At 40.6% G+C, this 8,638-nt stretch overlaps 1 long non-coding RNA gene across 1 annotated transcript; it reads right to left on the bottom strand.

The window, feature by feature from the left end:
- Positions 1 to 1,840: 1,840 nt before the first annotated feature.
- Positions 1,841 to 4,109, bottom strand: LOC134064403 (uncharacterized). Its single transcript, XR_009936298.1, has 4 exons — positions 3,414 to 4,109; positions 2,844 to 2,913; positions 2,586 to 2,625; positions 1,841 to 2,002 (listed from the first exon to the last, which is right to left on the bottom strand). It is a non-coding gene; the product is annotated as an uncharacterized LOC134064403 (long non-coding RNA).
- Between the last annotated feature and the right edge of the window lie 4,529 nt (positions 4,110 to 8,638).

The following is an 8,638-nucleotide window of genomic DNA, read 5'->3' as shown; positions in this document are numbered from 1 at the left end:
TTCATTTGACACATTTTCAAAACTCTAAACACAGACTCTCACCTACAAAACACAATTGGCCAAATGGATAATTTTCCTCTCAAAAGCACATTCCATATTCTTACACCACATTTTGTTACATATACACTAACTCGTCATTTCTCTGCACACACTAATTTTGCCAAAACACTGGAAACCTGACTCAAAATGTTATTTTGTCATAGAATTAAACTTGTTTTCACTTCACAAGATACATGCAGTCAATCAGAGTACACTAGGTTTCAAAATACTGGCAACTGTTCACATTACAAAAACTGCATAGACTTTTATGTTTCAATTTTACAGGTACAAATCTTTTTTTTTTTTTTTTTTACTGTTCACTAGGCCTACAGGAGGTGCAGTATAAATACTGTTTACAGTAGACTATGATAGAACAGAAAAAGTTTTACAGCATTGCAGTGAACAAAATATCCATGATACACAAGAGCATTTTGAACAAAAAACAACAGCAAAAAGCCCAGATAAAAAGGGGGTGAACAAAAAAAAAGCACAATATTGTGTCTAATCTCTGCACCTGCTCCTCTCAGTGCTCCTGCACCTCTCACTGCATCTCTCACTGGGCCTGCTCTTCTCCCTGGGCCCCTTACTCTTCCTCGTCCAGACATTACAGTATTTGCCTTTTTCTGTTTCTGCTTCCAAAAACATCACCTCCTCTTTTTACTGTGTAAGTGTCAATGTAATAGAGACCCCTGCCACTGAGTCTAAGACAGACTGAAATCAGCTGTGGTTGGCCCAATTTACCCAACATAAATCATGTGTGTCAATTATTCGATTGTTTGTTTATTATCAGCTGAGATATATTGCTTTTGAATTGATAACATTGCAGAAGCAGAGGTTTTTATACTGTATCTAAGGTTTGGAATATTGTTTTAACTATTGTGGGATGTTGTGTGTTAACATTTGAAAATAATACAAAAACGATCCATTATTTTGTTGGGAAGTATAGTTTGTCTGTTAAGAAAATGTAACCCAGACAGCAAACTGACTCCGTAGCGGATCCGCCGCGGAGGTACCGCGACTTCCGGAACGGATCCGCGAAACGGGTCCGAAACTGCGTCCACTTGCACACCGCGGCGGGTCCGAAGCGGTTACGCATCACGGGTCCGACCAGACTCCGTGGCGGACTCTATCCGCAACCGCGCTTGAACCAGCTTATCCGCTACGGGTCCGTTTCGAACCCGCGAAATGGACGTGCATCCGCAGCGGAGTCATTTCGGACCCGCGAATTAAACAGCGCATCCGCCGCGGATTCATTTCGGAGGCGTTTATCATCCTCCCGGATCCGTTTAGGACCCGTTCATGAAGCAGTTCATCTGGCCTATATCCCTGCTGATTTATCTTATTATGGCCAAAACTATACTACAGAAATACACTGTATAGCCTAATCTAACTTGCCAACATATCACTAGGCTACATAAAGTAAGTTTTGTATCAACCATAATAATGATTAAGTCAAAATCTATCATGTGAAGCACCTTGTGGTTTTACAGCCAAATACCTTCATTGTGTGAAACAGTAAGCATTAGAATATGGGTTTTACAGTACATGAATTCAACTCTGCTACACTACAGCCTACAAGTTATTAAATAAGTTACAAACTTTTAACTCCTTCATGCAATTCCTAGACAATAGTAGACACTTGTCACCAGCACCTCAATGCTCAATGAAATAAGTCATCGTAGACAATAAATACCTTAAACAGATAATAAAGTAAAATGAAATGCAACCATAAATAGTGTCAAACATTTTTATTATTATTTAATGAATATTTATGTTTCAAAACACTGATAACCTTCATACCAGACCATTGTTTTTCTTAGTTGGACATAACAGTAGGTTGATCTGTTTGGGTAGGAATGCTGATAGTTAAGACACCTCCTTGAGCTTTTCCTGTTTGCTGGGCTGGTTGAACTGCTGTACTGAATCAGAAGCCGCGGCACAGGGCATAGCTCTCTCACAGCATCTGTAATCATACAAGCATAACAAAATGAGTTACGTTTTGGAAGCATATACAGTACATTACTACTTTTCAACTGAATGTCAGCAACATGAATATAAAGGTACCGCCACCAGCAGGCTGCTGTAATGGTGACACAATCCATCATCTGTAACTAGACAGCTACACTGGGTCCACAAGTGAAGCACTCTGTTCGCAGAGCATGAAAATAGTTTTAGAAGACGAGTCTAATTTTTTCAAACATACTGTACATGCCGCTATCACATCTAAAGAGTTCCATTGATTACAGTGTTGCAGCAGATGCTCTGCAAACGGAATGCTTCTGTTATGTGCACAGTGTAGACTTCCAGTAAATATAATGAGGGTTTAAGACATGATGGCAAAGACCTGTTACTTGAAAATGTAAAAAGGCAACAGAAAAGTGGTTCACAGAGACAAATACTTGTTAGTTATACCACAGCATTTGCATGCACAGATTAAACAAAAATGATGCTGATTATAGAGCTTTGTAGGTACTGGAAATTAGGAATTTATCAAAGTAGACTAAAAACATTTTTTATGTTGAAATGTATCTGCAATTCATCCTTACCTGGTAAAAGCAGTTGCAGAGGCCTTTAGTAATTTCTCTTCTGAAATAAAAAAAAATATGTACATTTTATTAGAGAGCTTTTGAGGTAAACAGTGGATTTTATTACAGCAGAGAAAGGCATTTATGTATGTTGACATTTACCTTCAATTCATCCTGAACTGGTAACACCAGTTACAAAGGCATACAGTATGGTTATCTTATATGACTAATGTGTGGACCAAAAGTCAAATAAATGAAATGTAAAACTGTATAGCTTACTTTATTGGGTGGCAGGACAGGATGAGAAAGGCTAGACCCCCAAACCAGGCTGGAGCCACTTGTGAATGGCCTGTAACACATATACAAAAATATGCATTACTTCTATCATCAGAAATAAATTGCCAAATAGTTATCATAACCACTAATACATCCAAGTCAAATAACTCAAATGTAAAACTGTATAGCTTACTTTATTGGGTGGCAGGACAGGATGAGAGAGGCTAGACCCCCAAACCAGGCTGGAGCCACTTGTGAATGGCCTGTAACACATATACAAAAATATGCATTACTTCTATCTTCAGAAATAAATTGCCAAATAGTTATCATAACCACTTATACATCCAAGTCAAATAACTCAAATGTAAAACTGTATAGCTTACTTTACTGGGTGGCAGGGCAGGATGAGAAAGGCTAGACCCCCAAACCAGGCTGGAGCCACTTGTGAATGGCCTGTAACACATATACAAAAATATGCATTACTTCTATCTTCAGAAATAAATTGCCAAATAGTTATCATAACCACTTATACATCCAAGTCAAACAAATCAAATGTGAGGCTGTATAGCTTACTTTATTGGGTGGCAGGACATGATAAGAAAGGGTAGACCCCCAAACCAGACTGGAGCCACTTGTGAATGACCTGTAACACAGACACATACATATGCATAACTGTTATCATCAGGGGGAAAAAGGCAAATATTTATTATTACCAATATTACACCCCATCAAAATAGCATTATTGGGATCCAGAGAATATGGTGTTGATCCAATTTAGCTCCTCTTCCCATATTCTAAACTTTGAAAAGAGTCTGGTCTGTGACAAAGCAAAGCAAGGATATGCATCAAGTCAACTACTGCCTCTAATGTGTTTCTCCTTTTCAGTCAAATCATGCTCCAAAAAACGTTCAGCATTAAATGACCTCATTGACGGCAGTTTCTTCATAAATGGCTTCGGGATTTGTGCCCTTATATTTTATGAAAGTTAACGAGCAATCTCTACTATTCAATTGAAAAACTCACCAGGAAACACGCCTGAAAACCAGAAGTTTTAGATTGAATAGTAGGCCGGTTTCTCGCTAACGCGTGTACAAATGTAAAGGCACGAATCCCGAGGGTATTTCTTGCTGCCATTTACGAGTTCAAAAAGTTTTAAACAGGTCTGAGCATGCGCCTGACATGGCGCATAGCTTGCATTACTAGCAGCTAGTTGCTACTAGAACTATCGATACGTCGTTCATAATTTAAAATCACAAACGTTATCTTATCCAGGATAGGTAAACAATGTGAAATCAGCCTCCCTCCAAGAACGAAATAAGATGTAAACACATCTAGCAGCTAAGTCTTCTTAAAGACTCCCGAGTCCAATATATAAGCTTTCATTAGCTGCTAACGTTAGCTGCTAACAAAAAATATTCATGACAGTTTAACGTTATCGTTAGCCAACAAGCTAACGCTAGCTCACGCAAACCAACTTGTTGTTCACAGGCATATATGAAGTTAGCGTTCAACCAAATCAAGCTTCGCTCAATTTTAACTGAGTTTTGAGTTTAGCTTTGATTAAAAATGTAACAAAGCCCAAGTTGGACAAGATTTAGCCCTGTCGAAAGTGAGCTAAATTAGCGTGCGCAAGCTAGCTGCTAGACGTTAGCTGGTGTGTATCATCAGATGGCCAGTATAGCAAATTACGGATTATATCAGCAAATAAAGCTAGATAAGTTGGTAACTTGTGTTATGGGAGTACGTTTTCACTGAATATACTAGGTAACTGCATAAATAAAGCATATAGAAGCATACTTACAGTGAGCCAGCAGACACCGCTGTTTCGCCTCCGCACTCCATCAGCGAAAAAACTGAGGAAGGAAACCGTTAGCAGATTTGAAGGGCGCGTTCGATGTGCGCATCCGCAAAGGGACCGGCGTGGATCCGCCGTATGAAGGCGCGTTAACGGAGGCGAAATGTGTTCTGTGCCCGTATCCAAAACGGAGGCTGACTGTCAGGCGGATGTGGCGGCTTGAGCGCGGGTCCGTTTTGGACTCCTTTGCTGTCTGGGAAGCATTGTGAAAATGTATTCACTGACTGCATACTGTGTGAAAACAACATGAAATGTGTGAATGGTATGGCCACGAAAGACCGATGCTGTGCTAACTGTGTTTAGAGTTTTGAAAATGTGTCAACTGAATGGACAAACGCTTGTTAGCGATTGAAAAAAACTGTAAATTATTTGTGAATTAGCCAGTGAATATTCACTCATATTTACTAAAGTGGGCTGGCATTCTACTAACTTGGGGAGGGGTGGAAAAAAAGCAGATTAAATGGAAAGATCTATGGGGCTGGGGATGCTGGCAGGATTAGATTTATGCTAGGTGCTACATATGATGTGCTCGTGCTCCCATCTCCCAAGAACTTAAATCAATGGTTTGGTGAGGATGATAAATGTACACTTTGTTTGTGTGTGGGCAGCCTCCGCCATATCCTATCAGGGTGCAAGGTAAGCCTCACCCAGGGGCGCTATACATGGTGTCACAACAAAGTACTGAAATGCTAAGCAGCAGCAATTGAGGATAAGCGGAGAAAAGTTAATTCATTAGCAGCAAGTAAAAATGTTAAGCAAATTAACTTTGTACTTCAGGGGTGTCAACATCGTTCCAAGAAGGCCAGGTGTAAAACCGGCTCTTTAGTTAATGGAGCGGGGTGGGAAATGAAGGTTGATCTAGGCCAGCAGATGGCAGTACCTTCGCATATAGTGAGCACTAGGTTGAGACCAGACCTTCTTCTTTGGGCAGATAGAGAAAAAGTTGTGTTCCTGGTAGAATTGACTGTTCCTTGGGAAGACAGAGTAGAAGAGGCCAATGAGTTAAAGAGAGCAAAATACACTGAAATAGCAGAGGAGGCAGCCCAGCGAGGTTGGAGTGTGAGACTAAGACCTACTGAAATTGGTACACGAGGGTTTGTGGCCAGATCTGCTATTGGCTTGCTGTCTGAGTTGGGCATTCGTGGACGAAGTCTAAGGCAAGTGGTTAGTAACATGTCCTTGGCAGCAGAACGAGCAAGTGAATGGTTGTGAGTAAGGAGAAGCTTCCTGGGGTAAGGTAAGCTAGCTGGCTTATTTGTTCTGTGTTTGTGACACGGTGCCTAGGTTTATGGTGTGTTCATGTCGCTGAGTTGACCTACAACGGTGCCGGCAACATGGTAGCATGTAGCATAGCACAAGCTAAACTAGCTGGTTGTTGCAATGTGGTAGTATGGTGTGTTCATGTTGCTGAGTTGACCCACAACGGTGCCGGCAACATGGTAGCATGTAGCATAGCTGGCTTATTTGTTCTGTGTTTGTGACACGGAGGGAGCCTAGGTTTATGGTGTGTTCATGTTGCTGAGTTGACCCACAAAGGCGCCGGCAACATGGTAGCATGTAGCATAGCACAAGCTAAACTAGCTGGTTTGTTGCAATGTGGTAGTATGGTGGCAGCATGGAGGGGAGTGTCTCCAGGACGCTGGTTTCACTGTTAAGCCTTCATGAGGTGTCGTGGGCCTAACTTAACGAAACATCGGTGAATGAGGGTGCCCACTTGATAACTCCAATGACATGCTGTATACCGTATACTGCTGTGGGATTGGCCATTTGTCTTGTGTTTGTAACCATTGGTTAACAGATTGGTGGTTAGCCTGCTTCTTTAAGTTAATTTTGGACAGGGGCTTCTTAAAGTGTTTTTGCCTTGGATTTTGGCACAAGGGATTTTAACATCTAATCCTGTGTATTAATGTAAAGTAAAGGTACAAGGAATTATGGACTAGGTGTGAAGTGAGGTGAGCATACCAGTGTAGGGTGTTGGATGCATGGAATGTTCTGATCTGAACAAGGAAGGACTGAGTGTATACATTCCATAGCGGTCATGATCGTTAGAGAAGATTTCAATGGAATTTTATTTGCATAATGCCACAGCCAGATGCAGAGAGATACACAGAAACTACAGCTGCTTGGCTGTATTGCTTAATGTATTTTGGTCAAAAAACACAGTGTATCCGTCTAACTGGAAAAAAAACTGATTTGTGACGTAGCCTTACTGATAGCATGTATTCATTGATTTGTAATCATCACAAGATGTTGTGTATGAATCTTAGCAACAACTACAAAGACGTGTTTATCTTGGCTCTGTATTCAAGTTCATTGTTCCATTATCTTCAGGCAATCCAAGTTCTTGTCAGATGAGACTCCATGCACGCAATACTCCAGCAATGAAAAACAGGTCCAGCAACACACCTGTCTAGACCTGTGGGAAAACATATTGTGTTATGCTGGTGATGTTAGTAGCTTTGTGTGACTAAAAGCGACCTTACATTCCTTCATGCCCCAATCAGCCGCCAAATATTTCCGCCACAATGCTACTGATGGAAAACCTCTAAAGATAAAAAATGAGGAAACTAAATGAAATTACCAAATAGTTAGAGAAGTAAATCAAGAAAAAACAATACAATATTCTAATTCAGTAGAGGTATGGACTTGTTGCGAGCCAGTTGAAGTGGGCTGCCAGGGCTTTGAAGGGCATTGGCTTTGCTTGGCCTTGACAGCTCATGGAATCACTGTGCAGCACGGCTTGTTGGACACTATGAAGACTGATTGTTGGTGTTTGTAGGGAAGATGACGCCATATGACTTATTGCATTTCCGCTATATGACTTATTGCAAATAAACATTTTCGTTAAGTGTAGCTCAGCCCACAAATCTGTGTTTTTTTTTATTATCATTATTAATAATCTAAAAACGACCTATATTGTTAGAACTGTAACATGGAAGAGGATTGATTGCTGGGGTCTTATCAATTTTATGTGATCAGAGTAAAACAGTTTACCATTTCTCACTTTTCACTGCGTGATGAACACAACATATCTGTTGGGATAATGATCAGACTCGCTGCACCTTAAACCTTAAGTATCGCTAATACTCATAAGGGCCACGCCCTTCAGTTAAGCCCATTACTCATGCAACAATTTGAACGTTTTGTGTTGTGTTGTGTTTTATCAATAGCCCTAGAGGTGTCATTGATTGCATATTAAATTACTTGTGAATTAGCCAGTGAATACTCACTCATATTTACTAAAGTGGGCTGGCATTCTACTAAATAGTGCACTTATTTGACTAACTTCTGCTCACATTTAAAATTTGCTACGTACTATCCTGCCTAGATATAATGTAAGACAAAAGCTGATGTGTGTGTTCATGTTTATGTTTTTTTTAGCAAACACTTTTGTCTAAAGTGAATTCTTCCTTGTCATTTCACTCATACATGGTTAATGTAGACACTTCAAGGAAGAAGAAAGGTGTTGTGAGGTCAGATCGGCATAGGGATTTTTTGGAAATTACTTTTTTGCTCACGGCACCTTCGTGATGAGGCATGCATGAGGCATGAGGAAGGAGGAAGTAGGTGAGATGTCAGGTGCATATGGTGTGATACGATCAAAGGAACATTTCAGGTAAATCAAATATTCTGATCTGAACAACAAAAAAAGCAGTAGATTTTCAAGATTGCAATGATCTTGTAGCCTGGGTTTCCCATACTGCCTTGCGCGGTGATTTCTTTCACGCTGCTAAGGCAGTCTGGAAACTAACACCCCCATGTTCGCCTGATGTTGGAGGCCAATCACAGAACAGGGGAGAAAGCAAGACCATGAAGAGCTATGCAGAGACACATTTGATTGACATCCGTGGCGCCCAATGAACGGATCTGAGCATTTTTTCAAATACGAGAAAATGAACGTCTGGTTGCCAGACCACGTCTCATTTGAGAAGTGGGAGGCGTT

The sequence above is a fragment of the Sardina pilchardus genome, chromosome 1, assembly GCF_963854185.1.
Source record: "Sardina pilchardus chromosome 1, fSarPil1.1, whole genome shotgun sequence".
Lineage (NCBI taxonomy): Eukaryota > Metazoa > Chordata > Actinopteri > Clupeiformes > Clupeidae > Sardina > Sardina pilchardus.
Note: the sequence above shows the minus strand (reverse complement) of the source record. Positions and strands in the feature narration are given on the sequence as shown.